Genomic DNA, 12,540 nt, shown 5'->3' with positions numbered 1-12,540 from the left:
CGCAGGACCTAGCTTTGGGTACCGCTCTGGGGAGAGAGGGGAGGAGCTTGTGCCCAAGGATCCTTAGTGGAGGAGCATGTGTACAAGGATTGTGGGGCAAAAGCATGCACATAACTGTTGTGGATGAAGGCACTTGGCATAACGGTTATAGATGGAGGCTCTGGAGCATGAAGTTGTGGGCTTAGCAGCTCAGGTCCTGACACATCCGCCCTTCATTGCCTGAGCATCACAGTTAGGCAGAGGAGGTGTAAATTGTCTGCCAGTCATCATGAGACCTCCTTGAGGGCTAAGGGGTCATGCCCCACATTATTTATACAAGAAGTCTTCCTCCTAAGTATTTGTGGCAAAACATGAGCCAGGAGCTCCCTTTTGTCATTTGCCACCCTTTCCTCCTCGTCTCCCCCTGTGGATGGAGTCATCCTGAAGATGTTCCTACAGAATTTTGGTTGACTGCCTGGAACCCCGGGTGTGGAGAACTTGGGGACAACTAGCTTCATGTTCTTGACAAACAAAGGGATGCTTGTTTAGCAAACAGATGGGCTGATCCAGGACAGGTATTTTTTTTTTATTTATTGATCCTGGTCTTCACCTTTCCTGAGTATAGCCTGCAGCTGCTGGGCTGCCAGGACTGTAAAAACCTTAACATGATTGTCCAAATGTAAAGCAGACCTCCTTTTCCAGGGCCCATTAATCATTTGCCAAAAATGACCATGTTTCAGTGGTAAAGAAAATCTCAGTAATTTCCAGAAAGCAGATATTATAAAATCAATCTTGCCTGGCTATTCAGTAGACACACTTTAAAATGTTTGAATTCAATTTTCACAACAAGTAAATGTCATGGGAAAAAAAATATGCGGGCTACTTCTTTAGATGAAAAAGACTTGAGTCACTTAAAATATAAAATGTTGCTTTTGTTTAGATTCTGATTCCAGCAAACCAACTCTAAAAAATATTCTTGTAACCATTGGGTCAGTGACTTCCCTGGCAGTGCGGTGGTTAAGACTCCGTGCTCTCAATACAGGGGTAAGGGTTTAATCCCTGGTCAGGGAACTAAGATGCCACATGCCATAGGGTTGGCCAAAAGGAAAACAAAAAAAAACAGTTGGGCTCAATAAATGATGGACCAAGTATTAGACGACACCAGGGAATTATCGGTTTTGTTAGGGTGATCACGGCACTCTTTCTTCTGTAACTGAACTGTTCCTAATGAAGGAAAGCTCGCTGAGAGACACTACTCAGCCACTGTTCAGAAACTATTCAGACAACCTTCTGGCCCCGTAACGACTCTGGTGCCACCTGTAACCATCAGGACAGCGTAGGCTCCAACCTGGGTGATGAACTTGAAATTCCTCAGGCACACCTCTCATTCAGCGTTCAGTGCCTTTCAGAGGCTGTGGGCCTGCAACCCTTTAACAGTTCTGCCAGCAACGCTGTGCTGGAAGACTCCGCTCATGATCGCCTTCCTGTATTCCTTCCTCAGCCGATGTGGCATGCAGATCCCTGTGTTATGACTTTATGACACTTTCTTCATTAAATTGTATTTATTCTTGGAACATCTGTTTTGTCCCACTGTGCCCAGCATCCCACCCCCCACCTCAAGCTGTCTCCCCAATCTGCTCATTTCCTTCAAAACAGAGTCATCTCCATTTTCTTACCTTCATCTACTACATGGTCTGTTTTATTTTTTTTGGAGAACGAAGAACAGTTGATTTACACTGTTGTGTTTGTTTCAGGTGTATAGCAAAGTGATTCAGTTATTATGCATATATATTTATATGCATATTCTTTTTCATATTCTTTTCCATTATGGCTTATTACAGGATATTGAATCTAGCTCCCTGACCTTGTTGTTTATCTGTTTTATATATAGTAGTGTGTGTCTGCTAATCCCAAGCTTCTCAGTTACCCCCTCACACCTTCTCCCCTTTGGTAACCAGAGGTTTGCTCTCTCTGCCTGTGAGTCTGTTTCTATTTCATAAACAAGTTCATTTGTGTCCTGTTCTAGATTCCACATGTAAGTGTTAGCATACAATATTTGACTTTCTCTATCTGACTTTATTTACTTAGTATGATAATCTCTGGGCCCATCCATGTTGTTGCAAGTGGCATTATTTCATTGCTTTTCTGGCTGAGTAATGTTCCATCGTATGTATATACCACATGTTCTTTATTCATTCATCTGTCAGTGGGCACTCAGGTTGCTTCAGGCTGCTTCCAGACCTTGGCTATTGTTAACAGTGCTTCTGTGACCACTGGAGCGCTTTTTCAAGTTAGAGTTTTTGAATTAGAGTTCCTTTATGAATTAGAATTTTCTCTGGCTATACACCCAGGAGTGGGATTGCTGGGTCATACTGTAGCTCTATTTTTGGTTTCTTAAGAAACCTCCATATGGTTCTCCTTAGTGCCTGCACCGATTTACAGTCCCAGCAACAGCGTAGGAGGCCTCCCTTATCTCCAGACCCTCTCCAGCATTTGTCTTTGTAGCCTTTTTGGTGATGGCCATTCTGACCAGTGTGAGTTGATACCTCACTGTAGTTTTCTGACACTGCTTCCCCACCCCCCTTCTCTAGTGCACTCAATGTGGTCTCCAGATTTCCTAATCTCACTCGACTCTGTATAGCATTGGAAAGTATTTTCATTCATGCTTTTTTGATTATCTGTGGATTCATTTTTTTAATAAATAGCAGTCTCACTTTGACATGTCTCAACATAGCTTTCCCTGCAGATGATGAAACAAAGGCATGCAAGCCAGGAATTAATTTTTGAAAGTGATTTCTGTCTAAACGTGAGTTCAGAGGGAGTTGGAACAGTAAAGCAGAGAAGGAAAACAAACTGATTTTCTGGTATTACCCTGGACTGAGAATATCACCACTATGGCCACCAGATTCTATCTTGCTAGGGACAGTATAGAGAGCTACAAAGATGCACTTGGGAGTGTTCCTCCAGAGGTTCAGTAGAGGGGAGGCTTCACCCATCAGTTCCCATCCCCCACTGGTCAAGGCTGTTAAAAGCATTTCGCTCCCCCATTTGTGTGAGTGGGAAAAGAGTCCAGGGGGTCCCTGAAGGTACCCTTTCTGCCGATGGCAGCGAATCCTTGTAGCAAAACCCCCGCTCACTTGGTACAGTTGTGATGAGATACTTTCAGGTTGTGTGTGAGCTCAGCTGGGCGCACCTGCGAAAACGGCAAAATTAAGAAAGGAGGGGACTTCCCTGGCGGTCCAGTGGTTAAGACTCCACTTTCCAATGCAGGGGGCGCAGGCTTGGTCCCTCATCAGGGAACTAAGGTCACACATTGCTGAAGGATGTGGACAAAAATTAAATTAGTAAAACTGAGAGAATTATCGCTTTAAAAAAAGAGAGAAAAGGGGCCAGTAGGACATGAAATAGGGCACAGGAGATGCTCGGTACTCCATTTCCTTCCTGGGTCCCTTTCCTCTGCCAGTCACTTAAACATGGTGTTTCCCAAGGCTGGTCCTCAGCCATCTTCACTTATTCATTTAGGAAATTTTTCTTGAGCACCTATTCTTTTCCAGGCACTTGGGATTCAGCCATAAACCACAGAAAAAGATTTTTCACCCTTATGGGTTTAACGTTATATGTTATGTAATGAGTAAGTAATTTAACTAGTATATTAGAACTGTTATTGAAAAACAAAAGAATATAAAAGAAATCAGGAGTTCCGGGGATGGGGTGATTTTGCCAGGGTAGACTGCAAAAAGGAGATGATGTTTGAGCAAAGCCTTAAAGAAGGTTAGTGCTTCAAACTCTTGTCTCTTGTGTCTCCTGCATTGGCAGGCAGGTTCTTTACCAGCTGAGCCGTCGGGGAGGCCCACTGAGTATATCAACAATACAGAAACCTGGAGAAGGAACTTTCCTGAGGAGGGAGGAGCCAGTTCAGAGGCCCGGGGCAGCGGCATGACCAGCATGTTTGAAGAAGCGAGAGGAGGCCAGTGTGTTGGAGCCGACTGGGCAGCCCAGCGGATACCTAGAGACCATGACGGGTTCTAAAGCAGGGGAGCCTGCTAAGCCGCATGTGCACTCCTGATCCGCATGAGTTTTGAGAGCATGGATGTTGCTGTTCCAGGCCAGGAAGTTTGGGGGACATGTGATATACAGTGATAGATAACTAACAGGTAACAATAGATAACTAAAACAGTGAATATTGTTAATCCAGAGAAGACCATGGCTTCAATCAGGGAGTGCCACTGGAGGTGAAGGGAAGTGGTCAGCTACAGCCTTGAGGAAAGAGTCAGGAGGATGTGAGAGATGAGAAAAAGAAAAGGTCAGGGGGGTGTGCGCAGGGTTCTGGTGACATCAGTGACAGATGCCATCAGGCATGCAGTTCCCTGCTGTCTTGGAGGAATGTGCTCGGAGCCGGAAGCAGTTAGATGAACTCTAAGGAAGGACGTGCTTGCTTGTTACTCTCCCTGCTACAGGGCCAGAGTGAGCACAGCCTTGCTAGTGAGGATGAACAGCTCTTGAACGCATCAGGCAGTCTGAGCCTAGGGCAGCGATGCCTGCTAAAACTCGCCAGCTGCCAATTCCTGACAACGTGAAGGGGAGGTTTGTTTGGGTGCAATCCCTCTTGCTCTAAGAAAGCAGAACAGGAGAAGTTATTTTTAAGATCAAAGAAATGACAACAGGTTCTTTTGTCAATGAGAATGATCCTGGAGAAAGGGGAAATCCCATGATCAAGGGGAGAATTGTTTGCGTGAAGTCTGTAGTGACTCAGGCCTGGGGATGGGACATGACTCCCAATATTGGTCTAACATAGTTGCACACCATAGTCCCTCATCCTTGGTCTTTATGTTCTCTTGGTAAGGCAGGAGCCATAAAACTGAACCAAGAAATTCTGTCAGACCATGGCATGCAGGAGAGCACCCATTTTGACCAAAAAGGGTCGCTGTTTAGAAGGCTCATGCTCCAGCCAGTTTTCAAAAGGTCAGGAATATGTCCCCAGCATTGCCAGGTCACCTAAGTTTCAAAAGAAGCCTGTAACTGTAAGTGTATGTGAGAGCTCCCAACTGCTCAATGCCCACAACTAATTCAGAATGCAATTTTTAAAAGCAGGCCGCAGGGCAGAGCACGTTAGCATGCTGAATGAAATGGTGCTCCATGCCAGGCTCCCTATCTTAATCAGTCTCTCCTCTGCACAGTGCCTGGAGTGAGCTTTTAAAATACAGCTGTGATTGTCTCAGTTCAGCTCAGGTCAGTCACTCAGTCGTGTCTGACTCTTTGTGGCCCCATGGACTGCAGCACGCCAGGCCTCCCTGTCCATCACCAACTCCTGGAGCTTACTCAGACTCATGCCCATTCCGTCAGTGATGCCGTCCAACCATCTCATTCTCTGTTGTCCCCTTCTCCTCCCACCTTCAATCTTTCCCAGCATCAGGGTCTTTTCCAGTGAGTCAGTTCTTCACAAAAGGTTTAGCCAAAGTATTGGAGTTTCAATCAGCATCACTCCTTCCAATGAATATGCAGGACTGATTTCCTTTAGTATTGACTGGTTGGATCTCCTTGCAGCCCAGGGAACTCTCAAGAATCTTCTCCAACACCACAGTTCAAAAGCATCAATTCTTTGGCACTCAGCTTTCTTTTTTTCTTTTTTCTTTTATTTATTTAAATTTTAGTTGGAGGCTAATTACTTTACAATATTGTAGTGGTTTTGCCATACATTGACATGAATCAGCCATGGGTATACATGTGTTCCCATCCTGAATCCCCCTCCCACCTCCCTCCCCATCCCATTCCTCTGGGTCATCCCAGTGCACCAGCCCTGAGTACCCTGTCTCATGCATCGAACCTGGACTGGTGATCTGTTTCACATCTGATAATATACATGTTTCAGTGCTATTCTCTCAGATCATCCCACCCTTGCCTTCTCCCACAGAGTTCAACAGTATGTTCTTTACATCTGTGTCTCTTTTCTGTCTCAACATAGGGTCATCGTTACCATCTTTCTAAATTCCATATATATGCGTTAATGTACTGTATTGGTGGTTTTCTTTCTGACTTACTTTGCTCTGTATAATAGGCTCCAGTTTCATCCACCTCATTAGAACTGATTCAAATTATTCTTTTTCATAGTGGGGCACAGCTTTCTTTATAGTCCAACTCTCACATCCATACATGACCACTGGAATAACCGTAGCTTTGACTATATGGACCTTTATTGACAAAGTAATATCTCTGCTTTTTAATATGCTATCTAGGTTGGTCATAACTTTTCTTCCAAGGAGCAAGTGTGTTTTAATTTAATGGCTGCAGTCACCATCTGCAGTGATTTTGGAACCCAAAAATAAAATCTCTCACTGTTTTTATTGTTTCCCATCTATTTGCCATGAAGTGATGGGACCGGATTGCATGATCTTAGCTTTCTGAATTAGGTTTTAAGCCTACTTTTTCACTCTCCTCTTCACTTTCATCAAGAAGCTCTTTAGTTCTTCACTTTCTGCCGTTAGGGTGGTGTCATCTGCATTTCTGAGACTGTTGATGTTTCTCCTGGCAATCTTGATTCCAGCCTGTTCTTCAGCCAGCCTGGCATTTCACATGATACACTCTGCATATAAGTTAAATAAGCAGAGTGACAATATATAGCCTTGACGGAAGCCATTTCCTATTTGGAACCAGTCTGTTCCATGTCCAATTTTAACTGTTGCTTCCTGACCTGCATACAGATTTCTCAAGAGGCAGGTCAGGTGGCCTGGTGTTCCCACATCTTTAGGAATTTTCCACAGTTTGTTGTGATCCACACAGTCAAAGGCTTTGGCGTAGTCATTAAAGCAGAAATAGATGTTTTTCTGGAACTCTCTTGCTTTTTCAATGATCCAATGAATGTTGGCAGTTTGATCTCTGGTTCCTCTGCCTTTTCTAAATCCACCTTGAAAATCTGGAATTTCAAGTTCATGCACTGTTGAAGCCTGGCTTGGAGAATTTTAAGCATTGCTTTGCTAGTGTGTAAGATGAGTGCAATTGTGCGGTAGTTTGAACATTCTTTGGCATTGCCCTTCTTTGGGATTGGAATGAAAACTGACCTTTTCCAACCCTGTAGCCACTGCTGAGTTTTCCAGATTTGCTGGCATATTGAGTGCAGCACTTTCACAGCATCATCTTTTAGGATTTGAAATAGCTCAGCTGGAATTCCATCACCTCCACTAGCTTTGTTCGTAGCAGTGCTTTGTAAGGGCTACTTGACTTCACATTCCAGGATGTCTGGCTCTAGGTGAGTGATCACACCATCGTGATTATCTGGGTCCTGAAGATCTTTTTTTGTATTCTTCTTCTGTGTATTCTTGCCACCTCTTCTTAATATCATCTGCTTCTGTTAGGTCCATACCATTTCTGTCCTTTATTGTGCCCATCTTTGCATGAGATGTTCCCTTGGTATCTCTAATTTTCTTCAAGTTCCCTAGTCTTTCCCATTCTATTGTTTTCCTCTATTTCTTTGCACTGATCACTGAGGAAGGCTTTCTTATCTCTCCTTGCTATTCTTTGGAACTCTGCATTCAAATCTTTCTTTTTCTCCTTTGCCTTTTGCTTCTCTTCTTTTCATAGCTATTTGTAAGGCCTCCTCAGCGAACCATTTTGCCTTTTTGCATTTCTTTTTCTTTGGGATGGTCTTGATCCCTGTGTCCTGTACAATGTCACAAATGTCTGTCCATAGTCTCAGGCACTCTGTCTGTGAGATCTAATCCCTTGAATCTATTTCTCACTTCCACTCTATAATCATAAGGGATTTGATTTAGATCTTACCTGGATGGTCTAGTGGTTTTCCCTACTTTCTTCAATTTAAGTCTGAATGTGGCAATAAGGAGTTCATGGTCTGAGCCACAGTCAGCTCCCGGTCTTGTTTTTGCTGACCGTATAGAGCGTCTCCATCTTTGGCTGCAAAGAATATAATCAATTTGATTTTGGTATTGACCATCTGGTGATGTCCACATGTAGAGTCTTGTCTTGTGTTGTTGGAAGAGGGTGTTTGCTATAACCAGTGCGTCCTCTTGGCAAAAGTGTGTTAGACTTTGCCCTGCTTCATTTTGTATTCACAGGGCCAATTTTACCTGTTACTCCAGGTATCTCTTGACTTCCTACTTTTGCATTCCAATCCCCTATAATGAAAAGGACATCTTTTTTGGGTGTTATTTCTAGAAGGTCTTGTAGGTCTTCATAGAACCTTTCAACTTCAGCTTCTTCAGCATTACTGGTTGGGGCATAGACTTGGATTATTGTGATGTTGATTGGTTTGCCTTGGAAATGAACTGAGATGATTTCTTTGTTTTTGAGATTGCATCTAAGTACTTCATTTCGGACTCTTTTGTTGACTGTGATAGTTACTCCATTTCTTCTAAGGGATTCTTGCCTGCAGTATTAGATATAATGGCCATCTGAGTTAAATTCACCCATTCTATTTTCGTTCACTGATTCCTAAAATGTCGATGTTCACTCTTGCCATCTCCTGTTTGACCCCTTCCAATTTGCCTTGATTCATGGACGTAACATTCCAGGTTCCTGTGCAGTATTGCTCTTTACAGCATCAGACCTTGCTTCCATCACAATCACATCCACAGCTGGGTGTTGTTTTTGCTTTGGCTCCATCTCTTCATTCTTTCTGGAGTTATTTCTCAACTGATCTCTAGTAGCATATTGGGCACCTACCCACCTGGGGAGTTCCTCTTTCAGTGTCATACCTTTCTGCCTTTTCATACTGTTCATGGGGTTCTCAAGGCACGAATCCTGAAGTGGTTTGCCATTCCCTTCTCCAGTGGAGCACATTCTGTCAGACCTCTCCACCATGACCCGTCCGTCTTGGGTGGCCCCACACGGCATGACTTAGTTTCATTGAGTTAGGTCAAGACTGTGGTCCATGTGATCAGTGACTGTGGTTTTCATTCGGTCTGCCCTCTGATGGATAAGGATAAGAGGCTTATAATTGTCTCAGTCCCCTGCTGAAAGCCTCGAGTGGCTTTCTCTTACAGGGCTGATGAAGTTTCAGCTCTGCAAAGCGCTCTCTGCAGCCTCTTGCAGGGCTGACTCTCACAGCCTCGCCTCTGGCCCTTCTCCGATACCCCATCCAGCCCACGGGGCCTCCCCCTGTCCTCAGGATCCTGTCCTTATGCTTCCTTGTGATTGTTTGGCCTGCAGCCTCCTCTGCTTGGCAAGTTCTTTGCTGCCTCTTTTTCACTCACTTTGTAATTCCTACTAACTCTTCATTTTCTGTATTTCCCAGGCGGCCTGTCCCGTGCCCCACGCCGCTACACCTCAAGGCCAGGTCTTTGCTGTGAACCCTCTGTGTGTGTTGTCAACAGTCCTTGCCTCCCCCCTAACAGCACTGAGAACCCTCTGCCACATCATCTTTGTAAACCCCCTCGAGGCCACTACATTTGGGGCTGGGGTGATTTCCACGTGTGCCCTGAGTCTAGCTTGGTGGCTCCTGTGTGACAGGCATCAGATACATAAGTGATGATGAGTGGCGCCCTCCAGAGCTGGACAGAGCTGTCTCTCTGGAGCTTTTTACAGCTCTTGCCCATCATCTCCTCGGGTCTGGATTGACCTCTGGCCCCTCAGATTCATTCCACACGCCCCTTTCTCATTTTACTTTTCAATTGATGACGCCAAACCCCACTCAGTCCAGTGGGCCTGAGGATTGTGGTCACTCTCACCCCTCACGTCAGGCATCGGATTCTGTTGAGTTTTGTGACCATCCCGCCAATGAGACATTGTTTCTCTTCCCACTGCTGCTGTCCCTGATGAAGCCGTCTTGACTTCCCACCTGTACTGCTTCTGTATGCTCGGGAACACCTCCTGCTAGCTGCCCTTCAGTACCTCCTCAGTTGCTTCCAGCCCTGCTGGCAAACTCGGTCCCGTTTTCCGCTGCTTTAGGTGCTTCACCAGCTCCTCATGGGCGTGTAGCTCTGGTTGAAATGCTCTAACGGGTTCCTGCCCTTGAATTCACAGACTCCCTGAGGCTTATGTTTCTTCTGGCCTGCCTCCACAATGCCCCGTCTTACACCTGGTGCTCTAGAAATATCAAGCCTCTTAGAGCATCTGAGAGTCTTATTCTATCTCCTAAACGTACTGTGGGGTTTCCCTGGTGGCTCAGATGGTAAAGAATCATCTGCCTTCTGTCCCCCTCAGTGCTGTCCACTATCACCAGAGGAAGTGCTCTTCGTCCTTTGAATCCAACTCAGATCTCCACTTCTGCAGGAATCCCTTCTTTACTATTTCCCCATAGGAGTTACTCACCTGCTCTGAGCTACCTTTGATGCATGTTTATATTTCCGTTGTACTTACTGATACCTCTGCTTCTTCCCCTAGACTCTGAGGTCTTTGAGGACAGAGACAGGGCTTCACTCATCCCTGTTCTCCCACTGGTGGGCACCGCACCTGAGGGACCGTTGTTGTCTGTAGACATCGTTCCAGTGAATGAATTGTGTCTGTTCTTTGTCACTTGCAGCTCAGTTCTGATTCTGAAAGCACTCCACACCCCCGTTTATATTTAAAGCATGTACCAAAATGTTTAGTTTCTAACTTACAAGAAAACAGTTACACAGAAGGGACCTGTTGCCCTGATCTTGAAGAACATGCTCATGTCTGCTGCAGGGTCGCCAGGAAAGCTTGAGCAAATCTGTGAAGAAGTTGAGGTCAACACTCGGTCCATTCCCAGCATCTCTTTCCGAACCCACTTCTTCCCTTCTGAAACATGGCACCTTCCAGCCTCCTCCCTTTCTCACTCTATTTCCTTCTCCCAAGGTGTTTTATATTTTGTTCTCTAACGGAATCATAGAAACTTTGATCAGCTATAATCTTGAAAGTAAATTGAGATGCTTTTTTGAACTCTGGGTCTAAAAGGAATGAATCTACTAATGAGAACAAAGGGAAGGAATCTTTGAAATGGAGTCTGTTTCAGAAAACGTATGATGTATGTTCCATGTAACCACAGATGACTTAACTTCACACTTCTTTTTATCAACAAGAAAGGCAAAGCGTTCAGATACGGCCCAAAGCCCCAGTGCCGAGAAATTCCGAAACAATCTTCCAGGCTGTCACTCACAAATCCACATAAAACTTGAGGCAGGGAAGAGCAAGTAGTTTCTCCACTACATTTCCAGGGGGAACTCCTTACACTGGAAGATCATACAGGACTTAGAAGAACAAATCTCTAAGGGTGAAGCTGTGAATGCAAGGTGGGGGAAACCACATGCTGTTTAATTACAGGCACATGGCTGGATCGGGTAGGCCATATGGCAAGTAGCAGAAAACAAAATCAGGAGGAGTACCCATACATTTTTCTGTTCAGGAGCTCAGAAGGACTAAGACAGTGAGCACACAAAACCAGTTCTTGCTTCCACGTGGGTTAGTTCGTGGTGGAGTGTTGACGGGACTCCCTGTTGCAATAGCACAGACCTGGAAGGTAGTCTGCTGACCTTCGGATAAACAGGCATCATGGGTATCCTCTGGGCCCCGTCTTGCACAGCTGATGCCCAAGCTGCTGCAAGTGGAGGTGAAAAAGGCTGATAAGAACTTGGAGTCCCGGCTAACCAGCAGGCCTGGCCTCACTAACTGACGTGAGCCCCCAATCACAAATTTTGCCAATCGAGGTCCCTGTCCGGGAGCTGCACACCCAGCCTCATAATTAGCAGTAACAGCATTAGTGATCTGGCTGATACCTTCCCCCAGCTCTTTGTTTTTTTTAAATCTCTGTAGCCACTTTCTCCCTGTTTTATCCCTGGAGTTAGACTTAGGAAACGAAAAGATAAACACTGAATACTAATTAGACCCTCTGTGTTGGGAAACACGCAGTGCTTCAGTTCGGTATTAAACAAATTGCAATAAAGTCCCCACCATAAATGTGGAGACTGAGGCAGTGAGAGGATGAATCATTTGCCAGAAGTCATGACCTCTGGTGGTTACATTCCAGTGGACCACATGCCACATCTTTGACAAGTACTCTTTTCAGTTGGGAGATATAAAGTGTATAGTGGGGAGAAAGTTCATTTCACAAACTCAGTGTGCAAGAAACATCACTTCAGGTTTCCACCGAGAACACCATTTCTACGATAACTCCTTCATTTGGCCAGTGGATGAAAACTTTCGGACATTCTGTTCTGATTTCCTCCGCCTTGCCTGTTTCCTGGAGTGGCATCTAAGTTCTGGTGGGCTTTATGGTCATGTAAGATCCCCGGGGGGAAGCAGGCAGCCTGGGCCAGCAGCCCTGCATGCTGGACCACCCAGGGTGTCCTTGTTCCTGCGTGTCTAGGTGCTGACCCGAGCTGCTCCTTCCGGGGTCATTCCCGGTAACCAGGCTCCAACACCACAGCCGGCTTCTTTGGGATCCAGCACTCTCTCACTTACTTCTCAGCAGCTCCTGAGATCTGAAGTCATTCCAAAATCTGGGCCACACCATGATTGGAAAAGTTGGCTTGAATTGAAAAAAGTCACATGGATATCTCATCTGCTGCATAAATAGCCGAAACTTCAATAGGAGAAACTTTTATAGGAGAAACTCTCAGAAAATGATGATCAAAAGGGAAATATCTTTCAGTC

This window comes from Odocoileus virginianus, chromosome 26, assembly GCF_023699985.2.
Source record: "Odocoileus virginianus isolate 20LAN1187 ecotype Illinois chromosome 26, Ovbor_1.2, whole genome shotgun sequence".
NCBI classification, from domain to species: domain Eukaryota; kingdom Metazoa; phylum Chordata; class Mammalia; order Artiodactyla; family Cervidae; genus Odocoileus; species Odocoileus virginianus.
Note: the sequence above shows the minus strand (reverse complement) of the source record.